General features: G+C 38.5%; 1 protein-coding gene across 6 annotated transcripts in view; it reads right to left on the bottom strand.

Annotated features, from left to right (window-relative positions):
* BTBD9 (BTB domain containing 9) overlaps positions 1-12,620 on the bottom strand; it is a 515,751-nt gene that overhangs the window by 273,934 nt on the left and 229,197 nt on the right. The gene's annotated exons all lie outside the window — the stretch shown is intronic.

The following is a 12,620-nucleotide window of genomic DNA, read 5'->3' as shown; positions in this document are numbered from 1 at the left end:
CCCCTTACCTTGTCATTTCCACTCCTGTTTCGTACTACAGAGTACAGTGCTGCTTCCTCATCTACCCCTCCAAAGGCTTCTCTGCACCATTCTCTCTCATTGCAGGAAACAGCAGGCACTCAGCTGCTCAGCTCAGGAATCAGGAAATTGCCCTTAATCTCTCTCCCTCCTTCCATCCCTTCTTTCCTCCTCTCCCTCTTTCCCATCACCTCCTCTGACTCCCAGACATACATCCAGTTATTCACCAAGCTCTAAACCAGCTTCCTTCTAAGTCTCTCAATTCTGTTTTACATCTCCCACCCCTACTGCCACCACCCTAGCACCACTCATAAAAATTACTCTAAAGGTCTCCCCCCCAATGGGTCTCCCAGATCCACACCTGTTTCCACCTATTCCATTCCGTAGCTCTGCCAAGAGTGGCTTTTAAACACACCAGTCTGGTCGTGTTTTATTACCCTGCTCAGTGGCTTCCTGCACCTACAGGCCTGCATCCATGCAGAGCCTCTGCCTCGGTCTCTGTGCTCTGTTCATAACAGACGGCTCCCAGTTGTTCACACGGCCCCTGCTCCTCAGGGCTAGGCCTTCTTTGTACAACCCTTTCTCCTTTCCTTGTCTGCCTCGGCTCCAATGACAAGGACCTTCCTTAACCCTCTTAGAAGATGTCAAGTCCCCTGGCTATATATAGCCTCCACTGGACTTTGTGTTTTCCTTCAATGCTCTCCACTCCATAGAAGAACTCCCTGTGACAACAGGGATCACGTCTGTCTTCTTCACTGTAGTAAATCTCCAGAGCCTAGCACAGTACCTGGTACATTCAACAAATACCTTCTAAATTTACTCCAGAATCATAAGAGAATCATATGGCTGAAAGGAAATTTCTTGGTCACCTAGTCTAGTCCCCTGCCAGTATCTCAATTCCCCTTTTCTGGCATTATCTCCTCTTCTCCATTATGGTTTATAGAATTATTATTTAAGAAGTGAATTTTCTCAGGAAAGTGGTCTGCTATGAAAATTTTAAATTAACATATAACCTAGTGGTTAAAAAGCTTGGAATCTGGTGCTAGATTAACCAAGTTAAAATCCTGGATTTGTTATTTACTACTCCTGCAACTTGAGGCTTCTTACTTAACCTCTCTGTGCTTCAGATTACACATCTATAAAATGGGGATTAAAAGTATGTTTTTCATAGGGTTGTCATGAGGATTAAAGGAACTAAAATATGTAAAATGCACAAAACAGGGCCTGATACAGAGTAAGTACTACACTGGTGTTAGCTACTATTATTATTACTAGATTGTATATAGTACATGTATGCCACAACTTACATGTTAAAATAGCTTTATGGAAAAAGTCTGGTTTGCCAAATATAGCTCTAGAAAACTAACCTTTCAACTAACATGCACACAAAAGGTAACTTTTCACTAATTAAAATAAAATTCATAGTTTATTCATAGTTAGAGTCATCATTTTTATCCAGTAATGTCTATATCCAGTTCTCTTCCCTTCTGGACAAATGGAAGACTGAATTTCCTCTTCCTCCGTGGCTGGGTGGGACCATGTGAGTTGTGAAGAGAAGTGACCTGAGTCATGTCTAAACTGGAAGATTTAACTGCTGGAGTGAGACCATCTCAAATTTCCCCATCTCTGTGACCATGGAAGCATGTATTGAGATGGAAGCTCTGCCAGTGAGGGTCGCTGAGTGACTACAATGAGCAAAGCCCCCTGTCAACCCTCATTAAATTTGTTGCATGAATGAGAAACATGCCACTAAGATTTTGGCATGTTTGTTACAACAGTATAACCTTGCCCAATCTGACTGATGTAGTAATATCTTTCTTAAATGATCCAAAGGAGAAGAAACCTAGATAGCATTCTTTGGTCTTAACTCCCTTTCTGTTGACTTCCTCCACCTTTGACCAGCACACAAGAATGAAGAGTCTAACAGGAGGTTGAAGGAAGTCAAAATCTACCAGGAAACATACTGACCAACCAAACAAGCAGGTATGAATGTCAAGTAAGGTATGTTACTATGATCCAACAAGGCCCTCCTCCAAGTCCTTCTTTCTAGCATTACGATTTGATTATTCTGAAGCATTATAAATTCAAAGAATATTGGAGGCTCTGTCTCCACTTATCTATAAAAAAAGTTTCTTGAGACATTTTAAAACCATCTTTTTTTGTTATCTGTACCATCATAGTTTCTTCATCGAATGCAGACACTTGAACAGAAAAAGAAAAATGTCTAAATGACTAAATACTGAAATAAAAAATATCATCAGCAGATCTTGACATGAATGTATGGACTTTACAATTCATGAAGACATTTGTATTGACACTGTTGCCGCATAATTTAGTGAGATGGGTGTGTCAGGAGGAACAAAAGACTCTGTGCTTATCTCTTTGGTAATGAAATCTGTTAAGAGCCTATACATGGAATATCATGTCAAACATGGCTAAAGAGAAAAACATCTGGAAAGCTCCACTACAGAAGCACACAGTCCAGATGGTAGTTGAAAGAGCGTAGTAAATGCCAGTAATGCAATTCCTCCCGTCTCCCGAACAGAGGCTTTGCCGGCCCTCCCAGGAAAGCTCTCACTAAATCCAAGGGTAAAACATTACCACAAAACAAAAAGACCCCTGAGTGGTGAGGCGTCCACCCACCTGGATCAGTAACTGGAGACTTGCTCCCTCTCTAGCACAAAGGTATCTATCTGCCCTTGCTGAAGACACAGCACATTCAGTCAATGTAAAACCACCATAAGGGACTGACCACAGAGGAGCAGCCTCTTTAAATGCACCCTGAATGTTGCCAATGTTGCATAGGAATCAAAATTAAACAAAATAAGGATTTGTTTAGTGTTTATGTCCACCAGTAGACACTGAAGTGGACTCTGTTCATGGAATACTCTGGTTCACCATGGATAACTGCCATTTACTAGGTGGTAACTCTATGCCAGTCACTGAGTACATGTTTACAGTTATGATTTCATTTAATCCTGGACTCTGTGATGTAGGGTCTAGTAAGTATTAGCTTTATTTTACAGATAAGGAAATTGAGGCTTAGAAAAGTAGCTGACCCAAGGCCATATAGTTGAACTTGAATCCAGTCTACTTGGTTCCAAAGTAAATGCTCACAACAATACACTAAGTACCTAGGCAGAGTGGGATCAATCTCTCCAACACATAATGCAAAGTCCTAAGTGAAATCCTGCACACAAACCTAGACAAATTAAACCAGGGCAAGCAAAATTACTGTGCCTCTGGCTAATTAGAAAGCCTGACTTATCCTTAAAAAAAATTATTGGCTCAAAAATAAAAAAGACAGTGACAATAACTCTTTCTGGTGTAATCCATATTTTTCTTATTTATTAATGGCAAGTTTACAACTCATCAAAAGAACTGTCATTACTTGGAGTTTTGCCAAGAGTACTTAACTGCAATTATTTTTTAAAAAGTAAATGAAAATATATCAAGCTCTGTATAAGTTGACTACTACTGAGACAAAATGCTGCAGTAGGGTGAAGACTGACAAAACGCTGCTGCACTGTTAACTCTCATGGAAGTACATATAACCCATCAATTAGGGTTAGAGAATTTGGGCCACTGTGTACAGCAATTTGTGACAATTCAACTGTCAATTTTGGGATCAGAAAGATAGGAAGAGACTCAAGGGACTTTTCAATCACCTGGTAAAACAAGCAATAAATTAAAGATGTTGCAAATTATTTAGTAAAGTCAAAAAGAACCTAAAACGGTAATAATATTCAGAAACTATAATTGGTTCCTATAAAGCCCACTTATATCCTTATTCCAGAAAAAAAACATCAGTGGAAGAAGAAACAAGAGCTCTAACAGTCATCAACAAATTTAGCATATTGCTGAAGGGCAAGAAAGTGGAAAAACTCAAGGAAGTTAGAATACAGACTTCATCCTGTCACACTGAACTTTGACACAAAAGAGCTAATTACTAGGCATCTATTCTGAATAATTAAAATTACAAAATAAGAACAACTGTGATAGGGCTTCCTCAGAAAAAGGAGAAACACTGTTTTCTCCCCTTTTCCCTACCCACAAGCCTCTTCATTAGAAGGCTATACAATACAGTTTACCATGTTGAAAAACACCTCATCTTGAAACAACTGATATTTCAGTTTTTCTGAGGGTAAACTCAAAGAAGTTGATGAGATGCAAAAACTGAGTTAAAGTTGTAGCCATAGTCATGAAGTCTGCAGGAAGATACACGAACATTCTTTGGTCCTGGTTCGATAGCTTTAAAACAGACCTAGAGACCTACATTTACATAACCCTCCAAAAGGCAATTTATGATTTAAATTCAGCTTGTTCAGCCGCAGCTCTGGTAACTTAACACCAGAGCCCAAGCCTAAGAACTTCCTCCAGCAATCAGGGTGTGTCAAGGGCCACACAGGAGGAAGAACAAGGGCAAGATGTCTGACTTTGCTCTGACCCCTGGCTGAAGACCCTCCTCTACCATCCAAATTCTGCAGGACTGTATTAAATTCTAACCTACCCCAAAGTACCTGGGATGAGATGAAGGCTCAGATAACTTCTCTAATGTGACGTATGCAAAATTCTTAACACAGAAGGAAAGGAAAGGAGAAAAGCAGGAGAAAGAAATGGGGTGGGTGGGGTGGCAGGTGTGGGTAGGGAAGAAAGCCATACAGGGAAGGAGGTAAGGGATAATAGTTTTATAAGCCAAGACGTAGAGTAAAATTAAGAATAGGGGAAACAAAAGGGCAAGGATGGTATTCTCTCTCATTCTACTGCATTTCAAAATGTAGTGGCTGGCAACTACGAAGCAGTTTCAGTCCCTTTCTTTTCCCGATGGCACATAATCTCTTAATAAAGGTTATTCCAACCAACCCTTTGTCCCCATGTTTCCATTACAATATTTATGAGGATCATATGAGGAAATAATTGATAAAACCACATGGCCCATCTGGGTACTATTCACTCACAACTCAGAGACCATGCAGTCATAATGTTTAGTTCTGGGTACTACACTTTACAAAGGTCACAGGAAAACTGGAATGCATTCAGAGACAAGCGTACAGGATGGGAAAAAGATTTAAAACCAAACCAATGAGGATCGGATGTGTTCAGCCTACAGAAGAGAGGCCTTCAGATATTTGAAGGGCTCTTAAATGGGAAAAGGCCCATTCTTGTTTTCTATGGCCTCGAAGTTGGAGAGCTAAAATCAAAGGATAGGGAGAAATTTCAGCTTAATAAAGGGAAATCCTTCTTAGCAAGGCTATTCAGAGACCGAATAGGCTGCCTCAAAAGATGGAGTCTCAATTCATGCAAAGGATAGGCACCCACATAGCAATGCTTAGCAAGGGGTTTAAGCACTGATGGAATGTTTGGGCCCAGGTCAGTGTTTCTCTAAGTGTAATTCAAGGACAAACTGAATTCAAACTATCCAATGTGCTTATTTAATAGAAACTAATAGGAATTCAGAAAATACTGCAAATTCCTGGACCAGTCTCTAGGTTTCATGACTCAGAAGGGGAAGTACCTGGGAATCTGCATTTTAACAAGCTTTTCAGGTGATCCTAACGTACACTCAAGACTGTGAAGCACACTAGGTGACCTCTGAAGTTTCATCTATCACTTATCCTCTAATATTACTTGGCCTGTCCAAACAGTTGCCTTGCTTTGATCATTGATTTTTGTTGTTGCTTCTGTAAGAAAACACCTTCACTCAAGTTTCAGTAACTCCTCTTTGTCACTGAAAGCTTATCCATCCCTTCAAGATCAAGCTTAAATGAATGATAAATGATTTATTTTCTGATTTTCTAACCATATGTGACCCCTTATTGTTGTAAACTATATCATTGCTTTGTATGACACCAGTGGAACCTGCTACTATAAAATGGAGTTAATAATACAAATCTGTACTATAAATACTCTGGGGGTAAGGTCTGTGTCCCATTCCCCTCATTTTATCCTCATTATTTGGCACAAAAGTTGGCACACACTGTGTTATAAACATAAATATAACAAATATTTGCTGAATGAAAAAATGTCTTATATTGTAGATATTTTGTGAATACTTAAGTGTAAGCTCTGTGAAGGCAGGTGCTCATCTCCGGTCACTGTGGAGCTAGCACTATGCTTAAATAGACCACAAGGTCTGATAAACCTTGAATCACACTAACTGATGAGTAACAGCCATTTTCTTCCTGGGTTTTTAGGTAATAAGGCATTTTTACAAAGAGCCATCTCATCTAATGTCTGCCATTACTTCTTACAACTGCCACTAGCCTTAAATGTGTACCTCAAACATGTTTTTAAATGCAAACATTTTGAGATTCCCTAAAGATTGTAATGACCAAGAGTTGCAAAAGAGAGGCAGAAGTGCAGTAGGCTCCATTTCTCCTGCAGTACAAGAATAGTGAATACTCATGGAGATAACAGTAGTGCCCAAGAACAGCCCAACTGTCACATGAAAAACAGTATCACTAGTCCCTCCAACTCACGGAGGTCCTTGTTTCCACACATCATCAACTCCAGTTCCATTCTGCCTACTAAATACTTCATGTCACCCCAGCCTGGTGGGAAAGCCTTCCCATATCCCTGTTGCCAGCAATACTACAGCTAGTGCCCTCCTCCATTCCCTCTTTTCACCCAAATTCAGTGGATACAAGGTTTACACTCTCTGTTTCCACTCCCCCATCCCAATTTACTCCCGGCGTAATTGTTGCAAAAGTTCTCTTGATTCCTCTGTGGTAATTTCCCTTACATCCCCCTTCCCATGTGACATCTTCTGCTATATATATAACTGCAATGTGGAAAGTCAGCATTATGGTTCTAATCACCAAAACCAATGGCCTTTGATACTTGGGTTTGCAAAGAAGACTTAGTTCATATATTTGAAAAACTATATGCTGTAGTCAATTTAAGGAAAGGAGAAGGAGACTTAGGTAGCCAAAAATTGTAAAGCATTATAAGAAATACAAATTTTTTAAAACCTTCATTCTTTCAGAAGCATCTACCATGTAGAAGGGCCCTTTTCTCTTATGCTTTCTACTTGGGAGCCTCACCCCTGGTTTCATTTTCTACTTTGTTCTCTTTCTCCATTTTATCCTAAAGATAACAGTAATAGCAACAATACTTCTACTAGTAATAGCTACATTAGTCAAGCCCACTATATTGATGCTTTACATATTGTGGTTACTCCTTATAATAACCATGCATTATTCTCACTATTTTTAGTTGAAGAACTCAGTCCTAAGATTATACCACTACTAAGGGATTAACCTGAGATTCCAACCCATATCTGGTTCCACTAATATACCACTACACTATGCCATCTCTTAATAACTCTAATAGCTTCAGTTATTTTTGCAATTGCTTCCAAACTTTCAAGTTAGTCAAGTGTAAGAAAAGCCATGTTTTAGTAAGATAAATCTAGTGGTAACATGCAGGATGGATTGGAAGAGAATTAATTGGAGGTTGGGAAACCAATTAAAGATGTAATAATTTAGGCATGAGTCCATAATGGTCTGCACTAGGATGCTGGCAATGGGAATGGAAAAAAGAGACAGATATGAGAGAAATTATGAAAGATGAATTAAAAGAACTTGGCAACTGCTTTCACATATAAAGGAAGAGAAAAGCAAGCTGACTTATAAGTCTGTGTGACCAAGAGACAACATGAACTGAAATAGGAAAGACAAGGGCAAGATCAGAGTTTGTGGGGAAGGAAATGATAAATTTCTTGTTATAATTATTAAAAATAAACAACATTGCAACCTAGATGTAGGAAGGGAAGCATTTTACAATATATCTTTAAAATAAGAGTAGAAATGCCTTTCTGTTTTTCCTTAATGTGACACTAAAATTAAAGAGAAGGACTTTAGATTCACCTAAGAAGACTGATCTCTGATTGGAGTAAATAAATAGCCTTGTGTTCCTTGCATGCAATCCCTTTCTCTTCAGAACTTGTAAAAAGTGCAATGCCTGCAAATTCCAACACCATCCATTCAAAGGAGATGGCTAATAGGTCTCATCTGTTTAGCTGGAAAGCATATAACAGGTCCTTCATAAGAAGACCACAGACAATCGTTTGAGTGAAAATTTATGCAAAGTAACAGATTAGTAATAGTTTTACACCAGCAGGGCTTCATGTCTCATTATTTTATACTGACTACTAATAGAGTTTAGTATTAGAATTTGAAAAGGACCAGAAAATGGAACGCTCTCCCCACAGAATTTATTGTACTCTTTCAGCTATTATGGGTTTCATTACAGATTTCTACTCCAAGGCGTTATTCTTTGTTTTATTTTCAAAATGTGGCTCATACTTTAAAAATGGCTTTCTGGGAAACCTCTACATTTGCATGAATTCAAATGAAACTCTGTTCTCCGTCTGCTGTCATCATTCTGTTCAACAGCTTGTTACATATTTTATAGGGTTAGGACATGATTAACAATGGACTCCTCTACTGCATTCCATAAAACAACAAAATCAACAGTGACGCTGAGTAAAGTAAACATCCAGAGTGCTTTTAAATATTTGGTTTTATAGTTTTTAAATGACAAGTTTTTAAATGACAAGTGATATGTAGCCAAGGATGTAGCTACAGTACCACACTGTCACTGAGGACAACCTAATAACTGGAGAGATTCTGTATGAAGAATGTTCCCAAATGAGCTCTTCAAAATTCTCTTATGATATCCACTGGAACATCAAATGTCCCCCCGTATATTGCGTATCTCCCAAATGGAGAAAGAAGATGATAGAGGGAATTAAAATGCTACAACTGCAATAACTGTTACATAAATAAATCAAGTTGCTTTTTGGAAAGCAAAGGCATCAGAATATGGGGTAAGTTTCAAATGGTGCAGGAATGTTGAGGATGCATTCCAAATCCAACCCTGTATTCTACAGATTGAAGAAACAGAGTTACACACACCACCAGGTCACCATCAGCAGGACAAAAAGTGGTTTCCTTTTGTTGAGGAAGATAATAGAAAAATAAATGCTGGGAAGCAAAAGAGATCAAAAGGTGCAGTGAATAATGACTCTGATGTACTTCAAAATGGAAATTCTTCAAGCAAGTAGGTCTGGGTTTCAAGTAATTAACCTAACATTTGCACAATGGATTGTGACAAAATATAACGAAGTCAGCATATAAAAACACTGTCTGATAAATGTTAACTCAATGTTCATATCCTCTGGTAGACACAGCTGTTTTATTAGAGATGAGGACAAAGTATTAAAAACTGAGGGAAACACTGTTTTATGTACCTTCTTAGTCTAACTATTTTTAAGGTTAAAGAGTTGAAAGTTTACATATGAAATGTTTGGTTATAAAGCACTGAAAATCAAAATCCCACTCTTAGGAAAATACAAGTTTAAAAAACATTTTCCACACATAGTTTTTAAAAGCACTATTACTTTAAATACTGGAAATAACAATGCAAGTTCATGAAAAGAAATAAAAATCTCATTCATTTAACAGAAGCTAATAAAAAATGAGAGGAATGAGTACAGCATTATTGGCTTAAATAGCATCATTGTCATGTGGGCTGCGTGAGGGAAACCAACACTTACTGCAACCAGATACCTCTATTCTGGAAAAAGGGTAAAAACTGAATTTTGTTGCCCTGGCAGTACAAGCAGCATGATGTAACCAAAACCCAAATCGAGCCTTACCCAACTCTTACAAAGCAATGCCCATGATCTTTTTGTTTTTGTTTTATGTTTACTTTTCACTTAATGGTTAAATTCACTTTTTTTGTGTGTGCTGTTCTATGAATTTAAAAAGTTGCCACCACAAGAATCACAGAACAATTTCACACCCCAAAGCATGCCCTTGTGCTATCTCTTTGCACTGAAACCCTTCCCCAGCCTCTAACCCTGGCAATCACTGATATGTTTTTTTTTTTTTTTTTTTTTTTTTTAGATAATTATTTTTTATTGAAGGGTAGTTGACACACAGTATTACATCACATTAGTTTCAGGTGTACAACACAGTGATTCAACATTTATATACATGATAATTCTAAGTACCAGCTATCACCATACCAAGTTGTTACAATATTTTGACTATATTCCTTATGCTATACATTACATCCCGGTTGCTTATTTATTTTACAATTGGAAGTGTGTACTTTTTCTTGGTTGTTGTTGTTAGGGCATCTCTCATATTTATTGATCAAATGGTTGTTAACAACAATAAAATTCTGTATAGGGGAGTCAATGCTCAATGCACAATCATTAATCTACCCCAAGCCTAATTTTCGTCAGTCTCCAATCTTCTGAAGCATAACGAACAAGTTCTTACATGGAGAACAAATTCTTACATAGTGAATAAGTTACATGGTGAACAGTACAAGGGCAGTCATCACAGAAACTTTTGGTTTTACTCATGCATTATGAACTATAAACAGTCAGTTCAAATATGAATACACATTTGATTTTTATACTTGATTTATATGTGGATACCACATTTCTCTCTTTATTATTTTTAATAAGATGCTGAAGTGGTAGGTAGATACAACATAAAGGTAGAAAACATAGTTTAGTGTTGTAAGAGAGCAAATGTAGATGATCAGGTGTGTGCCTGTAGACTATGTGTTAATCCAAGCTAGACAAGGGCAATAAAACATCCACATATGCAGAAGATTTCTCTCAGAACAGGGGGGGTGAGGTTCTTAGCCTCACCTCTGTTGATCCCCAATTTCTCACCTGATGACCCCCCTGCGACTGTGCCTGTCTTAGGTTGTTCCTCCCTTGAGGAATCTTACCCGTCTCTGGCTAACCAGTCATCTTCCGGGGCCATACAGGGAAATGTTAAGTTGGTAAGTGAGAGAGAAGCCTTATTGTTTGAAATGGTTAGCTTTTTATTTCTTTGCATATTTATGCCCTGTGGCTTCTATGCCCAGCATTTGTCTTGAGGTATCTTTACCACTTGGAGGAGTTATGATACTCGGTAAATTTGATATGAGGCACGAATTCTATTTAAGAATTCGTTGTAATTAGGAAGAAAGAAGAAAAGCTATAGAAGTAGCAGGTGGGAGAAAACATGGGAAGATTGATTATTTCTTTGACATATCTTCTTGTAGAGTAACTTCAGCATGTATAGATTTTAAGCTACTACTTAAATTGCGCACACACATTAACATAATAGGAGTATAGTTACATAACCAAAGCATACCTGTAATTACCAGCCATCTCCAGTGAAACCAAGAAAACCAGTTAGGCACCCTAGGCATTTGTGAAAACTTATCAATGACATGATGGTTATTATCTAACTGAATTTGAGTAGTTTGAGAAAAATCAGACAAATTAAAACAACCCATTCCTGGGCACTGTTCACATCCCATATGTTCTTTTAACAGTAAATAGTCTGTAGTTGTAAGATTTTGGAGCGCTACAATTTGCACTTCTCCTAATTCTTGGTTGAGTTCCAACAGTATAGATCCAGTCAAATTTGTTGTTTTACTGTATGCACAGGCCAGCTTAGATATCTCCTTCATTCCCATGGCAAGTCCAGGAGCTGGTGGGATGAGTGCATCTACAGCTGTAGCAGTGCGTGGATCTTTGTTGGGGTTTTTTGATGATCATCTTCTGGCATGAGTCTTCCAGAGAGTGCTGATGTTGGAAGTTCTTTTTCATATCGTATCTTAGTTCATTTTCGGGGTAGCCAAATTAGGCTTTGATCCTCTGTATAAACGCAAACAGACCCTTTGCCTACACTTTTATATGTCCTTTATATCATTGTGTAGAACTCATTAGAGGTCACCACATAGGAACTACATTTTTTTTTTTTAATCATTAATCTACACTTACATGACGAATACTTTGTTTACTAGGCTCTCCCCTATACCAGGTCCCCCCTATATACTCCTTTACAGTCACTGTCCATCAGCGTAGCAACCTGTTGTAGAATCACTACTTGTCTTCTCTGTGTTGTACAGCCCTCCCCTTTCTCCCACCCCACTATGGATGCTAATCTTAATACCCCCCTACTTCTCCCCCCCTTATCCCTCCCTACCCAACCATCCTCCCCAGTTCCTTTCCCTTTGGTACCTGTTAGTCCATTCTTGAGTTCTGTGATTCTGCTGCTGTTTTGTTCCTTCAGTTTTTCCTTTGTTCTTATATTCCACAGATGAGTGAAATCATTTGGTATTTCTCTTTCTCTGCTTGGCTTGTTTCACTGAGCAAAATACCCTCCAGCTCCATCCATGTAGCTGCAAATGGTTGGATTTGCCCTTTTCTTATGGCTGAGTAGTATTCCATTGTGTATATGTACCACATCTTCTTTATCCATTCATCTATCGATGGACATTTAGGTTGCTTCCAATTCTTGGCTATTGTAAATAGTGCTGCGATAAACATAGGGGTGCACTGATCTTTCTCATACTTGATTGCTGCATTCTTAGGGTAAATTCCTAGGAGTGCAATTCCTGGGTCAAATGGTAAGTCTGTTTTGAGCATTTTGATGTACCTCCATACTGCTTTCCACAATGGTTGAACAAGTTTACATTCCCACCAGCAGTGTAGGAGGGTTCCCCTTTCTCCACAGCCTCGCCAACATTTCTTGTTGTTTGTCTTTTGGATGGCAGCCATCCTTACTGGTGTGAGGTGATAC

The sequence above is a fragment of the Manis pentadactyla genome, chromosome 16 (genome assembly GCF_030020395.1).
Source record: "Manis pentadactyla isolate mManPen7 chromosome 16, mManPen7.hap1, whole genome shotgun sequence".
Classification (NCBI taxonomy): Eukaryota; Metazoa; Chordata; class Mammalia; order Pholidota; family Manidae; genus Manis; species Manis pentadactyla.
This window is presented reverse-complemented; position numbering and strand designations above follow the sequence as displayed.